Raw genomic sequence first — 22,090 nt, forward strand, 5'->3', positions numbered from 1 at the left:
AAGGGCAGTTTAGTAAAATTACTTTTTTGTCTTTTTATCTTATTATTTTTATTACTTTTTGTATTATTATAATAGTTGTTTTTTTTAAACAATTTTTTTTACTAAACTCCATTTTCAATTCAGATTTAAAACAAAACAATTTTTTTTTCGCGCCGGTTTTTTGCGCGCCGTTTTTACGCCCCTTCTACGCCCAATTTTTTTTACGCCCCGTTTTTAACGTTCCGTATTTTACGACCCGTTTTTTTTTTCAAAAAAAAAGTACGGTTTACGGGATAAAAGTTTTTACCTCAAATTTTTACGTTTTACGTTTTAAATTCGACGTTTTTGGTTTTAAGTTTTAGGTTTTACGTTTTTACGTTTTACGTTTTTACGTTTTACATTTTTACATTTTACGTTTTACATTTTTTAGTTTTACATTTTTTAGTTTTACGTTTTTACATTTTACGTTTTACCTTTACGTTTTTATATTTTTACGTTTTTACGTTTTACCTTTACGTTTTTACGTTTTTACGTTTTACGTTTTACCTTTACGTTTTTACATTTTTACGTTTTTACGTTTTACGTTTCTACGTTTCTACGTTTTACGTTTTTACGAATTACGTTTTACCTTTTACCTTTTATCTTTTACGTTTTACGTTTTTACGTTTTTAGGTTTTACGTTTTACGTTTTACGTTTTTACGTTTTTACGGTTTTACGTTTTTAAATTTTTACGTTTTACATTTTACCTTTTTCGTTTTACGTTTTTACGCTACATTCTACCAACTCAACTTTTTACACTACAAAAAACAAGCTTCGCCACTGCATTCTACCAACTAAATTCTACCAACTCAACTTTTTACACTAAAAAAAAACAAGCGTATCCAATAGATGATGTTGGTCCATCATTTCAAAACTTAGAAAATAGCCTTGTACAGACCCCAAAATACCAACAAACGGACTTTAATTTCAAAAAACCTCCACCGTATATCACCATTGCACATGGATGATCAATAAAATGAATAATCTTCTACAAAACATCAATAATAACTTTTGAGAAATTTGTGAGAAATAAGAAATTCAAAAATAAACTACAATCAATTTACCCAAATCATCAGTGGCAAAATATAAAAAGAGGGAACAAGTTATTGAGTTTTGTGTTGTCTGACCAGAAAAATCGTTGAGTCCCGACGGTCCGCCGCTGCTGTCGGAACCACCACCGATAATCCTTGAACCGAGCATCAACCGATGCCATTTCAGTCACCATCGTCATCTTTATTTCACCATTGCTAGCCCGAACTGCTCGACCACCACTGCGTCGCCGCCGCTGCTTCGACGTCACCCACCGGCCACCACAGATATGAGGGTGTGCAGGATGATACAAAGAGGGAAAGAGGGTTTGTAGGTTAAGAGGTGTGTGTGAGTGAGTTGGGAATTGGTCGGAGCTCCGGTCACCGGAGGAGCTTGACCGGACGTGGGAAGGAAGGGGAGTGCGGCTGGTTTTGTTATTTTAGGGTTCTATGTTGGTTAAATGAAGAAGATATGAATTTTAGGGACTTCAAATGAGTACAGGTGTCTCTCAAATGAGAGATGAAAATTAATGGATTTGAATATTTAATGACATAGATGAAAGAGAAAGAGAAGATAGAGAAAGATTAATAGTCTGTTACTATTAATGAAGAGAGAGGGTAAAAGATTAGACATTTGGGGTAAATGACCAAACTACCTTTTTGGTTGGCAGAATATGATTGGTGGAGAGTGGTTCTTATGGTTCTTACAACTGGGGGTGATTTTTTTTTCTAAAAAAAAGGAATATAACATAAATGTACTTTAACATTTTTAAGAAAAAAATGAAAAAACGTCTACTAGTTTTTTTTTTAAAATGTTCAAAATTTGAATGTTACATTTTTTTTGACAAATATATTATGTAACATGAAAGTTTTAACATTTTTTTAAAAAATAAACTACTCGGTGTTTTTTTTTTTTGTTTTTCTTTTATATATATGTTACATTTCCTATTTTATTAGAAAAAAATAAAAATGTTACATGAGGTTTTTACAAAGGTTTTTTGAATTTACACAACTCAAGTGGGTTTTCGTTTTAGCCTTCCCATATGTATATGTGTGTGTGTGTGTGTGTGTGTGTGTGTGTGTGTGTTTAAGGCTAGACTATGTGCCAAGTACAAAATAAACCACACATATATAGAGCAATAGAAGATATGGGGAAGGTTCAAACGAAAACCACTAGTTAACGCGAAAACTCGAAAACTAACTAAAAAAGCCAAAAAAACATACCAATTTTTTTTTGCATACTAATTTTAGCTACTTTTAGTATATAAAAAAAATTTCAAAAAAAAAATTTGTAGTGCACATGTGTAGTACACATTCACATGTGTAATACGATTTTTTTTTTTTGAAAATATTTTTATATAAAAAAACCAGCGTTTTTTTTATAAAAAATTGAAAAATAAAATTTGTGTGTTTTTTAGGCTTTTTTTAGTTAGTTTTCGAGTTTTCGCGATAAAAGTGGTTTTCATTTGAACCATCCCCTAGAAGATATATATATATATATATACATATATAGGGGACCGCTAGAATGAGAACCGCCTCGAGTTGTAAGAACCGCGAGAACCACACCGTACGGGGTGAGGTGGACCAATTTTTTTTTTCAAAAAACGTAGATGCATGTATTATAAACACATCCGTAAAAAAAAAAATTTTTAAAAATGTCGTGCGTGTAGTTTTTTACACTAGAAGTTTGTGGTTTACGAGTTCCGTAAATGAGAACCGCCTCGAGTTGTAAGAACCGCGAGAACCACACCGTACGGGGCGAGGTGGACCAATTTTTTTTATGTGTAATTTTTGTATCTCTTATGGTTTATGGCTGCTCATTTTTTTTTTATGAAAAGACACTTGAAATTTAGGGTTTGATGGTGATACTAAAATGGGGGTGAGAGTTGACAAAAGAGATACTCCTTTGCTTCTCTGAGTCTATACAAAAATTTGAAGTTCTGACACCAGGTATTCGATTAAATGCTAACTCGAGATTCACTATTAATTTTAAGGTCAATTTGGTTTTCTTCAATGGTATTTTGGGAAATCGATCTGTAGGTTCATGTTGATTGTGGTTCCTTATACTTCAAGATTTGGAGGGTGCCCATTTGTATTTTCTTTTGTACGATGATTACAAATATATGATTAAAAGTTCAATAATAATAAATTTCTTTGAGTTAAGTGATATAGGAGGTTTTATGCATTTCAAAATACAAAACTCACTTCTTTGATCCGTTTCCTTTTTAGATATGTTTTTTTTTATTATAAATTTGTGCGTATTTCGAGTTTTTGTGTTTCATCCGTGTTTTATCCCCTTCTCTATCTTCACCATCTCCTCTTTGTTCAGCCAACGCTAGCTAATAAGTGAAAGTTGACAAAATTTTATCTTCATTCCAAGTATGGTTCCATTTCACTGATTTTTGTCTAGATTTGTTAGATTTTGGTTTCCAAATGGTTCAAAGAAACGTTGTTTAAGCTGTTGTAGTTGACCACTTCACTTATTTTTTGTTCTTGCAAAATATCTTAGTCCACATTTGTTTTTAGCCATTTCATATGTCCTCTTGACGGTTTTAGGCTAAATTTTAGCAGATTATGGCCGCTATGTATCAACACTAATGGAACATAAGAGCCTTTATGAAGTAAATCTCCCTAATTAACCTTTGGTAAGAAATTTTATCCACTTTTTTAACAATATAGAGCTTATCTTTGTGTTTTAGAAAACCTTGGGACCCAATTTTTTGATTGGTTTAAGTTGAATGTAAGTTCACATGTCATCTTATGTGTGTTTTTATTTTTTATAGTGGCTTGCTTAAAGATTGATGATATGTTAAATTAATGCAGAAGATAAGGATGGTGGGTGGCGGTGCAAGAGTGCTACCCCGCCACCTACCGGTGGTGAAAGACCACCATGCGCGACCCGCACACATTGTCGTACCTTTAGGTGTACACACCTTGCGCCTTTTTATTCCTTCTTTTGTTCTCAAATTTATATCATTTCTTCTTTGGGTGTAAACGAGCCAAGTCGCTCTTGAGCTAATCTAGATCGGCTAAGAGCTCGAATAGAGTCAAGTTTAGATGAACGCAATCCTAAGCTCGGGCCTAAAAATAAAAATTTGTTTAATAAATGAGCCTAAGCCCGAGCTTCCTTTATCGAGATCAAGTTGGCTCGCAAGCCTAAACGAGCCCAAGCCCGAACTTTTTTAATAAATTGCAGCTCGAACTCACTTACTTACGAAAAACTTAATGCATTAATGATTAAACCTCCTAAACTGTTATATTTGAAAAGTTAATAGTTGATATAAATTTAGAAACGAATTTTGTGTTTCATAGTTATTAAAGGACACTTAATCTTTAATGTTTTGCAGTTTGTTGATCTTCTTTATTTTATCATATGGGAAGTTAACATCTTTACATGATTCCATGAGACATGGATATAATAAGCTCTAATTGCATAACTATACAACTTTCTTTTGTTGATAGATGTGACCTGGATTGGTAAAAACTGCAAAAGGAGGTGTAGACGTGATTGGAACATATGTATTTTGGAATGGATGAGCCATCACTTGATTTTCTAAAAACATCTAAAAGTGCTAGGTTGGACGTCTAAATGTTGACTGATTAATCATTTTTTTGCAGTTTTTTATGTGGTTTTAGTACTACCTTGGTGAGAGGTATGATTTACCCAAATTTGTGAAGATAGTTCAGGATGTCGGTATGCTTTTTATTTTTTGGATTGGCCCATTCGTTGCTGCAGAATGGAACTTTGGGTATGTCTATAACTATTGTTTCTTAGTTTAATATCGATGTTTGGTTTTTTTAGCTTAAAGGTAATATATGTTTTAAATTCTTAACGATTTACCATAAAATATTTAGTTGTATGCCTGTTTGATTACACTATTTACCAAGGTGAGAAATTGCTTATGGTTTCTGTTTGATTACACTATATTCAGTGTTAGTGGAAAATATAGCATTATATGCAAAACTTCACAACTCAACATATTATTGTGATTGTGATCAGGTTAGTAGCATGTAAACTATAGTTAAAGATTGCGATTTTTGACTCATTTGTATACACTATCAATTGGTTCGGGTCGATATTGGTTAGGAGCAAAATGAGTTCGGGTCAAAACGGGTTTGGAGCAAAATGAGTTTGGGTTAAAATCACATATTTAAAAAAATTATCAATTTCGTTCGGGTTGATATTGGTTAGGAGCAAAATGAGTTCGGGTGAAAATGGGTTTGGAGCAAAATGAGTTCGGGTTAATAAATTTTTTTAAATTCTTTTGGTAACTATGTTTACATAAAAAATGACTGTCACTCAAAAGGATAACCGGTTAGGAGCGAACTGAGTTCGGGTTAAAACAAAACATTTGGAAAAAGAACTACAATTTGGTTAAGGTCAAAACAGGTTTGGAGGAAAATGAGTTTTGGTGAAAACTGTATATTAAAAAAAAACTATCAATTTGGTTCGGGTCGATATTGGTTAGGAGCAAAATGAGTTCGGATCAAAACGGCTTTGGAGCAAAATGAGTTTGGGTTAAAATCATTTTGATAGTTTATTGTTATTTGTTTTCTTAGGGACTCATTTAAGTATCTCATACATTTCAATTTTAATCTTTTACCCATCATATTGTTTCTTCACTATTTATATTAGTAAAAAACTAAGAATGAATTTTTGATGTCTTTATGTGTTACACTAATACAGTACATGGATCAACATTTCATTCAGTACCCTTCACATGACTGGAAAAATAGAGAAACTATATAGTTTATTAGAGGTAAATTTATTCAATTATTGAACATGTTGAAGGTAAAATCTACATATTTTTTTTACTTTGGTTGTGAAACTTGCTTATGTTGTTGCTGTTGATACCTTTATAAGATCATACAAATATCACTATTAGAATTTTGAAAGTGTCAGGTTTGATTTTGACAGTCTTGATTTTAAGTTGAGACTGATGTGTATTTGTGTAGTTATATATCAAAGGTTCATGATTCCTAACAAAACCATACATGGAGCACATCAAAGGGGAAAAATTATAAAGTTTTTTTTTTATTTAAATATTGAATATTTAATACTAAGAAGTGCTTTGATTATGAAACTCAAACCTGCTGTTCTTTACTTTCAAGTTTAATGTGAATACATGGATGCAAAGATTTATGTCAAACTAATCATGAATCACTTCAAATGGACGAAAGGGTGCAAAGAAGACCAAAGTTTTTCTATCAAAATTAAGTCTTTAAACTACTAAATTTGACTTTCAGTTTCAGTTATACAGGTATAGGTTTGTGGATCAATGGTGACAGAAGAGCATGTTGTTGAATATGGCTTAACTAAAATATTTTGACTGTCACTCGAAAGTATAACACGGGTTAGGAGCGAACCGAGTTCAAAAAAATCATATTGAAAAAAACTATCAATTTGGTTTATGTCAAAACAGGTTTGGAGCAAAACGAGTTTCGGTTAAAATTGTATATTAAAAAAAACTATCATTTTGGTTCGGGTCGATACTGGTTAGGAGTAAAATGAGTTCGCGTCAAAACGGGTTTGGAGCTAGGTAAATGAGTTTGTGTTAAAACTGTATATTTAAAAAAAAACTATCAATTTGGTTCGGGTTGATACTGGTTAGGAGCAAAATGAGTTCGGGTGAAAATGGATTTGGAGCAAAATTATCTTATTAATAACACAGTGTGGAAATTGGAAGTCATATCTATGCAAAAGCATAGTTCATACTGTTTCATTTGGTAACCCATTAGAGATAAAACATAAGCGAAAATGACCCGTTTTTAGCCTTTTTGGTAAATGGGTTCAAAGGTAATTAATTTTGTTGATGTTTGCTTGATAAGTTTTTGACCTAATTGTTTATGTTGTTAGATTTTATGATTTTGACCTAATTGTGATTTTGACTAAATTTTTGAGTTGTTGGGTTTAGGTATTGAGCGATTGGTGAATTGTGATGTCTTGTGTGTTCATACTTGATAATGGCTAAGGGGGTTGATAGCAACAGAAACATGTGAGGAACAATATGTGATTTATGAATAATCAAAATACAACATAGAGGGGTTTATTCTAGCAACACAATCATAAAGTTCATGCTTTAGCTTAATGGTATCACAATACAGAGGGGTTTATTCTAAACATTAAGTTTTTATTTCATAATTATTTGACTATTGTATTCCTGGCCACTAGGACTTTTCTGAGTAGTGGTGTTTTGGATGGTTTAGCTTACACAATGTTCAAGAGATGCTAAGTTTTAGAAATTTCAAATATAACCTGCATCCATGGTAAGTTTCAGTTTTGTTTGGTTTTTTCACTTAATTTGTTGTTTGTTGTTTATGAAGGCTGATACACGTTTCTTTGTTTCTTAAGCTAATTGCTCTTTCTCTTCAATCCGCTTCTATTGGATTTCTGGAAGTTGAATGTAAGCTCTAGAAATCAACTATATCTATCTATTATACTAAATGAATTGTCTTTGGTCACATGGGCTATTCTTAGCCAATCATTTTGATGATGTGGACACCCTCTTAATCAAGATAATTCACCTTAAGCGCCAAACTCTTTTCTTTTAATCTCCTCTCTCACATTCTCAGTTCTCACGTTTTCTCAAAAAACCCTAAATCATCTACCGCCGCTTACCACTCTCCACCATCACATTCTTCTATATGAAACAATTCTACATGATTCGATCGAAACTGAATTAAAGGTATCACTTGAAGCTTTCACAAAGCCTAATTCTCAGCGAGTCGATTCTCATGTATCTATGATTCAGATTCAGATCCCATCTATCTCTGATTCCTTTCAAAAACTCTACATCTATACCAGCCGATTCTCATCAAAGCGATTATCATAAACCCTAAATAAACCCTCAATTGGAACCAGTCGAATGCTAATCCATGTAAGTTTACTCTTTTTACATCGTTATTTACTGATTTACGTTTACTCGAGATTTCAATCATCATCTGATTGTATATGTTAATCTTTGTTTTGTGTATGTTTTACATAAATTACACATATTTTCGTTTTTAACAGATTTTTCCCTTTTGTTTGGATTATTCTTTTTCCAAGATACAAACAAACCTTTCAAACCCTAACACCACTAGATTTTCACTTTTATATCTTTTCTTTTTAGAATGATGAACGAAAATGGCCAGAATATGGACACGGGTTCGTGCGTGTTGGTGGGTTTGTACTGTGGAGATGGTGGTGATAAGGTTAGTTTTCAGATTTGGTTGAATAGTATGGATGTAATTATTGATTATTGTTGTTGGATCTGGTTTTGTTTCGTTATTTTAAGTTATTTTGAGTTGAAATTTAGGTGGAATTGGTTTATAATGGAATCTCAGTGAATCAGTATATTTATGTGATACTATGGATATGAATTGTGTTTGTTTAGAGTAATTTTATACACTTTGTGTTTTTTTTTAAAGATTTCATTTTTTTGTTGGTTTCTTTTCAAGAGTTACAAAGATGCTTACATTCTTTAGTATAGTGGTAAGTTTGCCATACTTTTATTGATTATTGTAATTTCCATTTGGGGTTTTCCGTTCTTACAAATATCTAGGGCAAATTTGAGCTTTTATGCAATGTATTGATGGGTTTTGCTTTGATATATTCTAAGTTCATAAGGTTAAATATGTTCAGACGATAAAAGCTCTAATGGGTGTACATTGATCGACAGAAAGCTTAATCAGATAATGCTTGCTTATAGATATTATGAACTTGAACCATAAACGATAAAAGAAGACATATTGGATGTTGTTAGCTGGAACGATAATATTTACTCAGCAGTTAGTATTTGGTGCAAACGCATGCCGAAGGTTTTATATGATACAATTTGTACATTGACAGAACTCAGGTATTTTGTTTTTCATGGTAACTTTTATGCTGATGGGGCTGAAGCATACCAAATGGTTAGTCGTGTTGAAAACCTTTTATTCTATTTTATCAAAATCCACAAACTTATAAAGATTTTTGGCTACGTATTTAGGAAATTTGGATCAGACATATTGATGGATTACGTTTCAAATCAGATGCAGAGAGACAGAAAGTGATACAATTTTCTTGAAGTAGCGATATAGAGAAGAGTTTCCGCGGTAAGGATGATAAAAATTATCTTTTTCAGATGTATTTTTTATTTGTTTTGTTTGTTAGGTGTAATTTATGGGTTAACATAGATTGTACTCGTGCTACATGAGCTAAAGATAGAGATACACACGAAAGACAGAGTTGGGTTATTATCTGACGCTATGCAGTTAATAGCATGCTATAACGATGTTAATTCTTACAAGGCAAGTAACTTCAGACATCACGTGCATGTTAATTCTTACTGTTTTTAAAAGTTATATGATTTTCAGCCTTTCATGGATGTTTAAACAGGTCACATAGTTGATCTAAATAAACACTACAAATCCATGTTGTTTGATTTTCTTAACGGGTCGGACTATCGCTTGGATTCTTGGTTAGCTTGCAGGTGACATTTCATGGGTCAGGTCACCACATGCATTTGTAACTTCACTTAATCTTTTAATCTTTTTAGTTTAATGCTTTCTTTGTAAAAAGCTCAAATTCAAAACCGTTAGGGTAGTGTATGAGGCCAACTGGGAGCTAGGGGAGTGTTTTTTAATTTCTTTTTCCCTTTTATGTCAATGTGGTTAACCATTTTATATTGCGGATCTAAAAAGGCGATGAAGTTGAATCAGAAACGATGGCGTACTTTTATGAAATTAGTGAAGACGTGTCAACCATTGCAGGTTATGGCGGCGAAGTTGAATCAGAAACGACGACGTATTTTGTGAAATTGGTGAAGAGTTTGTTTCAAACCGATGGATGGATCTGGTTATCGTCATGTTTGGCCTGTAAGTTGTTATCTATTTGTAATTTTGCACTCACTCATTTAGTTATTTAGTGACATTTTGCTTAAGTTATTGGAGTATTAGCTATGTAGATTGACTGAAGATCGAATAAACAATGGCAAATTTGACCTTATCATCAAAATATGAATAAAGAACCTGAAATTTGAATGATTGCAATTTTGAATGTTTTTGTTGCTACAAGTGGTTGGTAAATTCACATCATGAAAGTTTGAAAAGTTTTATGTTTTTCAAACTGTATTAAGTCGCATGTTTTATATATATTACAGTGGAGGAAAAAAGTGTATTTAGGTGGAAATTAAGTTGGTTGGTATATTGTTTCTAAAATTTCAACTTAATTCTTTACATAATTCATAAATTACATACCAAAAGTGTCTATATATATCGACATCTATCGCTATCTGCCACTATCTCCGCTCGATTCTAAAACAAAGAATAAGATTGATTGTCGCTTACTTCAAGTTTACGATTTATAGTTAGAAAAAGAATGGGTGACTATTATTAAAACTTGGTTATTATTTCATGATTTTTTTTCTAAAAGAAATTTATAATTCTTTTTTTAAAGGTTAAAAATTGTCTTTTGAGCTTCATTTGTTCAAGACATTTGATGTCCCAAGGTCTCGGATTGTGATAATTGAGGGGATCTATGCGTTTAGTGAATTATGAGGCCTAGAATATCCGTGACAGGTGGCGTTCATATTGAACTTGATAAATGGGTTTTAAGGGACATACAATGGGCGTTCATATTTAACCGTTTTTTAGTTTATCCCGATTTGATTAACCCTGTGCTCAATCGGAATCGAGTTTATCCCGTTTTGATTAACCATGTATTCTTCATCCTTGATTATCTATTCGTCTGCTATGTTAATTTAGTTCTGTTATCCAAAACCCTAATTTCCGTTTAGGATATTTTGATTTTTTTAGTTATGGTGTCATTTGTTATGGATGCATCGGTTTATCTAGGTAGCACTGGCATTGTCACAATGGATAGTGGTTGGTGAAGGAATAAAGATAGTGTGCAGGTCATGAGGGTTGCTTGGCATGCGGGTTTTACAGCTCAACTTCAACAAAACGGTTCATCCAATGCTGGTGAAGTTAGAATTTCTTCTGGTTGTTGGTGAGATGCTTAAATCAGTGCTAATTTCATATTTGCTAATTTGGTATTCTTTATAAAGTAAAATAATAAGATATAAATGTGAAAACTTTTTGCAACATTTTATAACTACTTGAAAGCAATCACATCTGATCGGGATGCAAATATACAGTTAAGAGCTTGAAATGGGCCAGTCAATACATATGGGCACTATCCTTGCTAGTGATTTTATGGTAAGTTTGCTTTTGTTTGCTTTTTTTTTTTTCAATTTAAATTTTAGTTTTTGCTATATTTTGTTAAACTTGCTAAGCATTATGTTTTTACAAATCTGAAATCATTAGAGGCATCTTTGTTCAACTCTTGGTATAACCAATCAGATGGTTAAGCTGCTAAAAAATGCATTCAAAAGCCTAAAAAACTTTAATATAAGGTAATTAGACAAAAAAAAAAACTTATTTTTTGGTGATTGAGCTTTTCGGTAGCGGTGGCAAAAGAGCAACACCAAATAACATAGTTAATTCTTCATTTTTTAGTTGTTCCAGTTGGATGCATTGTTTCTAATTTTTCCAGCTAACCTTTATGTATTAATGTTATTTGAATAATTGTTTAATTATGTAAACTGTTATGTGTAGGTGGCATTTTGGCTCACCAAATTGACTTCTACTGATTGTTGCGGGTGCTCATCGGGATAGAACCAGAAAGTACCAACACCGGAAGATTAAAATATCAAACCGAGAGAACCAAACCTATCTAAACGAGTTCCGTTTAAGACTGTAACGATTTGCGTTTTGGATTCCTAATTCTTACAAGGAGTGTAATAGTTTTTTAGCGTTCTAAGGGAAATGACCACCATACCTACCTAATATATATATATATATATATATATATATATATATATATTTTGTTTTGTTACTTATCTTTACTTTGCTTTCATAATTAAATTGGTGTCGAATTTTGGGTGCAGGCCATGGATACCAAAGACAAGGAGAGCAAATAATTAATTGGACATAGAGTTTTTGTTATTGCTGGTATGCTAAGATTGAGACAAAGTTAAAACTTTTATGGTAAATGAACTAATACATATATTTGGAAAAGTATTGGAGTTATGTGTTTTTTTAATTGTTGTTTTATAGAGAGGCATGAGTGGAGCTGGTGGTTTGAGTGCGAAAATCCGATGGCAGATGAGTTGTTAGTGTTTGTGGGCGGTGGTGATTGTTAGCCATACCATTGTGGTGATTAAGGAATAGAGGGATGGTTTTCAACAACCGGTGAGCCATTTGTAGTAAAGGAGGATGATTTCCAGTTTCATTCCAAGGTAAGTGTTTTTTTTTTTTTAATAAATCCAGGTGTAAGTAAACTGGCAACCACTTTTTATACTTTTTATATTTTAAAAACACCACACACAATTTGATTATTTGGATGTGAATGCTCTAAAAATCACTATTTCAGTCCATTAGTTTAAAAATTGCGATTTCAGTCCGTGTGGTTTCACTTTCGTGACCATTTTCAGTCCTTGTGGTTTCACTTTCGTAACCATTTCAATCCATTTATTCTGTAAGTACAGGGACTGAAATAGTTACGAGGTGGACTGAAATGGTTACGAAAGTGAAACCACAAGGACTGAAATCGCAATTTTTAAACTAATGGACTGAAATAGTGATTTTTGACAAACCACAGGGACGAAAACAGTAATTAACTCTTTTTAATAATCTAGCAATAGAGCTTTAAATTCTAAGTCGTCCTGATTGGAATTGATAATGTCAGATGATGAATGCGATAGTGGAGTTAAAAAAGACATCATGAAAACATCATGAAGGTTTAGTTGACAAAAACTTAATTTGTAACGAACATTATGTAGATGTACTATTGGGACGTGCTCAACTGTCTCAAAATATTAGGTTTAACAAATCACACTTTAACGCTTCTACGTTTAAATTATTTTATGTGTTTAGTTGGTGTTTAGCCACCCGCGAAGCTCGCGGTGTCTTAGGCTAGTATATATATAAAGTAGTAATAATAGTAATGTAACTCCCATACCTTACACAATTGTTTCCATACTACCTTAGACACCGAATCTGGTGGATATTTATAAATTGTGTTGAATTTGTGCTTGTTTCCTATTATAACATATCCAACGTCTCTGACTTTGTCTTTAGATTTTTCTCCCAAGTCCCTCATGGTGTCTCTATACCGATTTTGAACGACGTTACAAAATGCGTCATATATGTTTTTTTTTCACTCTCCGGGTCCCAGGTGTATATGGTTTGTACAAAAATAAAGTGAAGTGCTCAATTAGTATATTCTTGATGACAAGATCCGTTTACTAAACGGGTCGTGTCTACAAGTTGGCGGGTCCAACACGACCTCTACCCGAACATTTAATACAAGAAAGTTTATGCTGTGCCGTAATAGTAAGTTTAATTTGCGCAATGCTTGAATCGCACCCTATAAATTAACAAAGCATGCTAAAATTAAAGAAACCACTACCCAGTTCAAATCGACATGCTATAAATCAAAGAAACTCAACAAGAAAAATAATGAACAAATAACTAAAAAAAACAAAATAAAAATCCATCCTTAGTAGCAGATCTTAGAATACTGGAAGGGTCGAAACAGCAAGACACAAACATGTGAATGGAATGTTGGTTGGGTTATGGACGAACTTTTAGCGGCGAAAAGATCGAATTCGATGTAGAATTCCGGAATTAGATTATTGTGTTCCATATAATTAATGATTTAATCTTTCTTGTTCGGCTGCCCAACTTTTGGGCTTCTACGTGAACATAATTCACCCATCAGTTCAAACATTGACAAAATAAACTTAAACTATATTATATATCTATACAAAAAGTAACTTAGGGTGTCTTACAACATCATCACAACCTTCATTAAAAAATGGCATCTACTCATTCACAAAAGACACCGATTCATTGTATATAATGAAATTGAGTTGCATTTCATACGTCACGTTCTTTCCAATTCAACTGTTGATTAAGGCCACAAAATCTAACAAAACATTGTTCAAAAAAAATTCACACCGTTTAGTTTTTTTTCTCCCGCCACGTGTTCCTTTATCAAACACAAACCGTTTCACTTCGGTCAATAAACCGACTCGACTATAACAAAATAATATCCAACCCACTTCATTTAGATAAAACTTCCGTCAATAAACCGACGCGATCAATATCCAACCATGTAAGGGATAACAAGGAGACAAATCTCTTCGGCAAGAACGGACCGACACCCGTATATAAACCAACCCACCGCGCCTGTTTATTTTCTTCCCATGCCCTCCACGTTGTGTTCTTCATCACCAAAATATGAAACAAACCCAACGACGCATTTTTTTCATATATATATAAATATTAATGGGTGAAACCGTGAACCCGAAAAGTTTGACTAGAACACAACATATTTAATTAAACGGGTTTGACCTGAATCTGACCCAAACCCATGTAGCCTAAACCCAAACCCACGAATTTCATGTTAGGATTGTGTCGTGTCGAAAATTCATGCCCCTAGTCATAATATATATATTATTACTATCGCTAGCGTATAAATCAAGTATATTTTATACTCGAATCGTATTTCAGCAACGAAAAAAACTAAAGATTAGCGTTATAAAGTTTCTAATTTTTGGTTTAGAAAAATAAATTTTCTATAATGAATATATTGCAATGTGAAAAAAGTAACCTCAATTTCATACAGGTGATAAAGTCAGTTTTCTTTTTTTTTTTTTTTTTGGGTTTGGTTTTGTGCATTTAGGCGATACAGGCCTTCCTCCTAGCTTGAACAGTAGAAAAAAGCCCTGTAGCTTTAAGAAAAGATACAAGCCGAGTAGGATTTCCATCAGGAATTGTTGACACTTTTTCTACGAATTTCTGACTAATGATTAAAATGAAAACGGATTTCGTCGGAGATCTGTCGGAATTTTCCGACACTTCTCCTACGCAAACCAGTTTTTCGTTTTTTTGTCGCTTTTTTTGTCACAAAACTAAACTAAGATCCTTTCCAATACGTCGGAATTTCGTCGGAAATGTGTCGGCATTTTCATTCGTAGGAAATAGTAGGTAATTTTGGTAGGAATAATAGTAGTTTTCTAGTAGTGATATTTGATGTAAAATATTTTGCATACATATAAAGTTATACGTAATGGGCATTATAGAGAATTAAGATAGAGAGACATTTCTAGAATAATGTCGAATGAAAAGAAAAAATATAGAAAGTAATGAATGAAAGGACATTAATGAGCCTTAACCATTACATGAGGTTTTATGATGCTAATTTGACGAAAAATCCACCTTAAGGGGCACAATAACTATTACGGATGGTCTAAGAAAACTAATAGTTTAAAACCTCTGAATGAATAAGAGATAACCTCAAGTCTGAATGGTTAAGAGGTAACCTCTGAATGGTAAATCATCACATGTCACATTCTTCTACTTTCTCATTGGTAAAATTCTTAATGGTTCCATTAAGAGGTAGCCTCTTAATGACCATTCAGAGGCTACCAAACAGCCCCTAAGCTTTTTTTAACGGTATAAGACCACATCACCATCATAAGGTGCATTTTTCGCTACATCACTAACCGCCCTTCAAAAATGTGTAACTGTTTATGCCTCTTAATGTCCATTTCACTCAGTACTTTCTATTTTTTCTCCTATTAGGCCATTATTCTAGAAATGTCACACCCTCTTCATGCCCCTATAACGCTCAGAGGGATGATGTTAAAGGCATTATCAAACTCTTTCATGCCCCTATAATACCAATTACGCATGAACTAAGAAAACTAAGCTATATCATTACATTACATTAATCTTCACACACTAAATTCAGTCATAACACCATTTTGCTATTGTACCTTCTAATGATAAAGAAATACGACATATGAATTAATATTAACTAGGATGAAGACCCACCTGCGTTGCGGCGCGGGTAAATCGTAAATATTGAATGGATTGGTCCAAACGTTATATGATGCATTAGCATATGAAAATACACATTTCGACGTATCCAATTGAACTCATTGTAACCTGTATAAGTATTGTGATTGGATCAAACGTAAAGTAAATCAAATTCATATCGAACAATCATAACGTATTATATGTGGACCAACTCATAGATAGAAAACGTAATGGGTATGAAGGAAAATCTGCACATGTAATCGAAAGGGATTAATTAGAGCTTTCGAAAAAAAGGGAGAAAAAGAAACCATAATTTGACTCCACTCGGTTCGAAACAAACTTTACGAAACATACAGAAAATAAACACGAAAATATTATATTTGACCTGAATCATCTCCCAAAAAGTTTACGTCGAAACGTAGAACAACTTTTGAATTTATACCAAAACGTACATAAAAATATGCACGTAAAAATGGTTTCTTCAAACGAAAACGTATTATATATGACCTGACTCGTCTATAAAAAAAAGTTTACGTCGGAATGTAGAACAAATCATATTTATACCTACCCGTACATAAAATATTCACGAAAAAATAGTTTTTAAGTAAAGGAAGTATAGGGGTAACCCGAAACAAAATATTAGTAAAAAACTTAATTGGTTAAAAACGTTCGTAAAACTGTGCCAAGTAGCACCAATGCCACAACGACATCGACTCTCAATATCGTAAAAATAAAATACATAAAATGGGAAAAATTACACTGAACGAAAAGCAGATTTAAAATCGTTGAACTATGCACACCCGTTACAGTGTGTTAACGCGAAGAAATTAACTAGAAACGTAAAACGTATAAAATAATAATTTAGTCGATCCAGGACCCGCCCGTTGCGGCAAACTTGTCAAAAGGGAAAAAATGGACACGTTGTGACGAGTCTGTCAAATATTAAAAAATAGAGCATACGACGTCTTAACTCGTAAAATTTAGAACGAAACGTAAAACTTGCGAAAGATAAAAGGTATGGGTGACCAAAGTTGTAAATAATAAAGTGTTGTGTTAAATTATAAAAGATAGAAAACTTTGGGTTAAAAGTAAAAAAATTAAAAGAGGTTAAAATACAAAATATAAAAATATTTGGGTTAAAAGTGAAAAATCAAAGTTTTTTTTTTCTGAAAAACTCCACAAGCTCGGAATACAACAAATAATGCAACAAAAAGTTGCTAATTTATACTTTGTTAATAATACATCCGAAATTGTTGATATAAAGTGAATTTGATAAGAACATAACTATAATGTATTTTATGTGGATGGTTAAAATAAGAATAATGTGATGTAAGAAGAAAAAGAGTAACAATGTTTCATTTAATTTTTGTGTTTAATGTTATTGTAAGTGTATAAAAGTAATTTACATTATTGATTAATTTATTGTATTTCGTTGATAATTTCTTTTGAAAGTATGGGTTCAATTCCTATAAAGGGGGTTTTTCCAGATTTATTGGGTTTTCTCCTGAATTTGTGTATAGGCATTATTGCCTAGTGGAGATGGATATGATCGGGTGGTTCTGCTGGTGACACGATGATACTACAGTGGTCCGTCAGTGATCCAAATTTGCCGTTCAAAAAAAATATTATTTTAAAACAAACTTAATTTACGGTGTAATATAAAGTTTGATATTTGTATGATGTAATGTTTCTAACTAATTAATTAATGAAAAATTAATGAGAGGGGAAATAAATTATTTAATATTTAACTATACTTTTGTTCTTTCTCTTCTCATATAATTTTTTTTTCTTCTTAAAGGTCATTCCCTATATTCTATTAATCCATAATTATTCCAAATATAGACGTCTATAGAAAATAGTCAAAAGTTAATTAAAAAAGATGAATCTTTATCATTCACAACATTATCGACACCAATTATTCATCCTTTTCTATGCAAGACAATGTGTCCTATCAAATCACTCGGTTTTGTTTTGCTAGCTAGAATGAATGAATTATTTGGATACATTCATAGCCATTGGTGGAGAGTTCATTAGATGTAAACAATGTGGACTTAGGAATTATTTTCAAGAGATGCGAATGAGAAGTTCAATCAAACTTTTAAGGAGTACTATTAAGATTTTTACCTATAAAATACACTAAATTTTTTTATGGGGTGCGCTTGGTCACCCCTGGATGTAAAACCAACGTTGTTAAATTTCACACCTCATTTATTTTCAATCCATTTACACTTGAATAGTGTTGTGGAGAACGAATAATAATCCAATTATTTGAATGATACCATAATACAATTTTTGTTCATCCTATATCTTGTATCATTATCAAACCACTAGAATATTGTGGTTGGAGCTTATTGTATGATGCAAAACGTATACGCATTAACATCGTAGCATCGGTGTAATCTGACAACACACCTGTTAAAGAGTTAAATTTTAACAATTATGGATCACATATCCTTAGATTTGGCTTGAATCACTTATCCTTAACAGATGGTGCAGTAAGTTTGAGGATCACGGATCCTTATTATTATTTACATTTACTAACAATTGTATCCTTTGTTTAAAACTTGTATTCGCAGGAATATAACGAATTGGACTTGGTCTATGCTGATACTTCGGGGAACATGCTCTCTATTCGCACGTGCATGAAGGAGTATAGCCGTTAAGGAGAACATGGGGATACTTGCACCATTTTCGCTTTGTTTGTTATATTGTAGTTTCTATTTTTAAAGGGGATAACGAGCTCATTTTAGGTAGATTATTAGCTATCATACGAACACACAACACTCTCATACTCTCTCACAAACTACACACACTAGTTACCATTGTATTGAGCTCATTATATTCTGAAGTTGTACTTGGATCATTACTCATTTTGGTTATACATTTAGTGATCGGTAGTTTCCATCATCCGAGTTTTTTTGTGCCGGAGATCTATCAAGGATCAATGGCTTTTTTCTCGTATAAATATCGGTGTTCATTGTCATTTTTACTTTATACTTTGATCACACAATTGTTCATACACATTAGCACTCTACCTCACAATCAAAATTTGGTTACATTATCCTTAAACTGATTTTTGATCAAAACAATTTGGTGCCCACCGTGGAGCAAGTGGTGCTTTAATTCTAAAAACTTTTTGTGTTCATTTCTGTTCATTATCATCAACTCCATGGCTTCTCAGGGAAAATCCATTTCAAGTGCCATGCCCGTGGTTACCTCATCTCAAACGAGTGCATCATTACCTCCAATTCCCCCACCAGACCAGAAGAATGTGAATAATGCTCAAAAGAAGACATCATCAGTCGTCCAAGGATCCAAAGTTTCTACTAGTTAAATTTATATTGGATTATGTAATTATCTTATTATATATTACTCAACCTATTTATCATCTTAATTACTTTTAGAATTTGTTATTTCAGAAAACAAAATGTCTAAATATGATATAAAAAGCTGATATTTCATCAATACCGATCTGAGTCCAACTTAGGTATGATATTATGATCTCATGTCCCTTTTAATGGTTTGTTTTAGTTTATTTGATTAGAGGGACTTGGGTTTATAAAAAATCAAGTTAATACTTGAAATTGGAATGCATAAAAATTCATTCAGAAACTAAAAAATATATGATATGACCAGACCTGAAATGAAAATTTATTATCTAGCAATAGACAAACGACTCTAAAATCCCCCCCCCCCCCTCATTGAAAAAAAATTGGGCCTGCCATTGTGGACATTTACACATGGATGTGGGTCTCCTCCATCTAGCGTTAACTAGGGATGTGTATGGGTCGGTTTGCTTTAGCTTTAGTATCATTAACCATAACCGCTAGTTTTGGTTATGGGATTTTCTTTACTATAACCATAACCAAACTTCGGTTATGATTAATCGGTTATGAAGTCGGTTATGACCCGTTGTTGCTTAATTTCGATTAACTAACTAAGCAATGTTTGAACTAATATAGGGGTGTACGGTGTGCACGGTTTGAACTTAGCTTGGCCTTTTTATAAGACAATCAAGACTACACCTTTTTGTTAAACTACCGATGTGAAATCCCTTTTAATAAATGCACTAAAAGTGCTTATCATTGATAGAATTGTGTAAATCACCAACCTAAATCTATTAATTATGCACTCAGTGTCATACAAAAGAGTCATACAATCATAGATTCATAGCACCTAATTGTTCATCAAACTAAAGGGCATCTACATCAAGATCATTTTGTTATTAACATACTTTTATCTTAGTAAAAGACCTCTACATAGTTACGGTAACACAAAAATCAACTACAGACTTAGCATTACAAATTTGTTTCGTTTTTGGTTATATCAGTCAACCAAAACTTCATAACCCGTAACCATAACCATAACCGCCTAGTCAGATAAACAAAGCTTCATAACCATAACCATCGGTAATGTCGGTTATCGGTTAACATTTGTTCGGTTATGGCAGTCAATCTACTCACCCCTAGTTTTAACAGTATTCATGGATCGAATTTTTAACTACGGGTTTCTAAGAATGGCATATTATATCAGTCGGGTTGGATAGATCGGCTAAACTGGCAATTTTTACCAGCTTTATGGTTTAAAAATAGGGTTTTATACGGTTTAAAGCGTTTTTTATTTCTTTTTCAAAGTCATCCGTTTGTATTAAACTTTTTTAAAAGCAATATATATATATATAGGGGCAGGATTTCTACAAATAGCCAAAATCTTACAAAATGTAGAAAGAGATCTCAGCCATCGGATCAAAACAATCAAGGGACAATATTGACGAGGTAGCATTTATGTAAATGACTAAAACTCTAAAAAACATGATTGGACGATACAAAGCAATCTCAGCCATCGAATAGAAATAAAGCAGAACTTATAACATAGGCTATAATGACGTGTTGTAAAACACAGAAAATAAAACATTAGAAATCGAAAAAAGGTTTTAAGTGTTTGTTGTTAACATTAGAAAAATGCCAAAGGTTTTTTATAAAAACATCAAAAGGTTTTTATATTTGATGTTTTTAGTACCATAAATGGTGATGAGATAATACACCATGAAGTATGTTAAAAGGCCAAAAAAAAAAAAAGAAGTGAGATTATCTTTGAGGATACGATTTATTTCGCGCCCCCCAAAAAAAAAAGAAAAGTCACCTTAGTCAAAGTTGCATTTATTAATCGTGTAAAAACGCGCCAAACAATTTTCATTATATAAGAACGCCTGTACTAAACATTATCTTACCATCTTTACAGATCATAAGAGCTTAAGGTATATTTTTGTGTAAAAAGAATTGAATATGAGACAAAGATGATGGATGGAGATTTTAAGTGACTACGACTATGATATCCAATATGAGCTTAAGGTATATTTTGGGCCTCTACATGCTCTTGATAAAAGGGTGATTTTGGCGGATGACACATGGAAGCAAACCCGTGGGGTTGTGAAGGATGTGATGATCCAGTTGGGTGAGTTCTTTTACCCGGTAGACTTTTTGGTGCTCGACTATGCACCTATGAGAACGAACGAGCAACAAATGGTAATTCTGGGTCGTCCATTCTTGCATACTGCAAATGCCCAAATCAACTAGAGAGATGGATTGATCACGATGAGCGCTGAGAATCGTAAGGTAATCTTTAATGTATATTCAAAATCTATTACTTATGATGTTGTTGATAAGTTGTGTGAAACATTTGTTACTAACAAATGTCTTCATTCATACACTTCTCGTATAAGTGAGGACACACTAGATGAGTTTGGTATTAAGTGTTACAGTTCTGCGGCTGAAAAGAAGAGAGAGCCGGTGAAGAAGGCGAATGAACGAAAAAGAGAAAAAGAGAAAAAGCAGGTAAACCACCTGATGGTGGGAGCACATGGGGTGATGAGGCCAAGTTCGATCATAACTGACGCGTGGATGCAAAATTTTCAGACTTTAAGAATCCAAGCTATTTAAAGAAGTCCGAAGGCAAGTGTTCTTTTGATCCACCTTAAGCATATCAGGTACAGTCTGGCTGAAGACCTATAAACTTAGCGCTCCCGGGAGGCAGCCCGAGGATGTAGAGTAGTGTGTTTTGTTTTGTTTTGCGTGTGTGTTCTTACAGGTTAACAAGTAATAATTATTTCGATGGATGCGCTTACCCAAGTAGGGGGGTATTTGGTAAAATCCCTGGTGCATTTTGGTGCAGTTGAGGAGAATGCACAGTTGTT

The 22,090-nt window shown here is 33.0% G+C and overlaps 1 long non-coding RNA gene across 5 annotated transcripts; it reads left to right on the plus strand.

The window, feature by feature from the left end:
• Window positions 1–2,947: 2,947 nt before the first annotated feature.
• Window positions 2,948–13,059, plus strand: LOC110884316. 5 transcript variants are annotated; one of them, XR_002561051.2, is made up of 13 exons: window positions 2,948–3,692; window positions 3,831–4,796; window positions 5,735–5,807; window positions 7,220–7,314; window positions 7,400–7,925; window positions 8,160–8,241; window positions 8,879–8,940; window positions 9,018–9,885; window positions 10,864–11,017; window positions 11,166–11,226; window positions 11,626–12,021; window positions 12,127–12,308; window positions 12,758–13,059. It is a non-coding gene; the product is annotated as an uncharacterized LOC110884316 (long non-coding RNA). The 5 variants fall into 5 exon arrangements; XR_004862357.1 differs by having other exon boundaries at window positions 3,831–5,807; XR_004862356.1 differs by having other exon boundaries at window positions 5,735–7,314.
• The last annotated feature ends 9,031 nt before the right edge of the window (window positions 13,060–22,090 follow it).

This window comes from Helianthus annuus, chromosome 7, assembly GCF_002127325.2.
Source record: "Helianthus annuus cultivar XRQ/B chromosome 7, HanXRQr2.0-SUNRISE, whole genome shotgun sequence".
Lineage (NCBI taxonomy): Eukaryota > Viridiplantae > Streptophyta > Magnoliopsida > Asterales > Asteraceae > Helianthus > Helianthus annuus.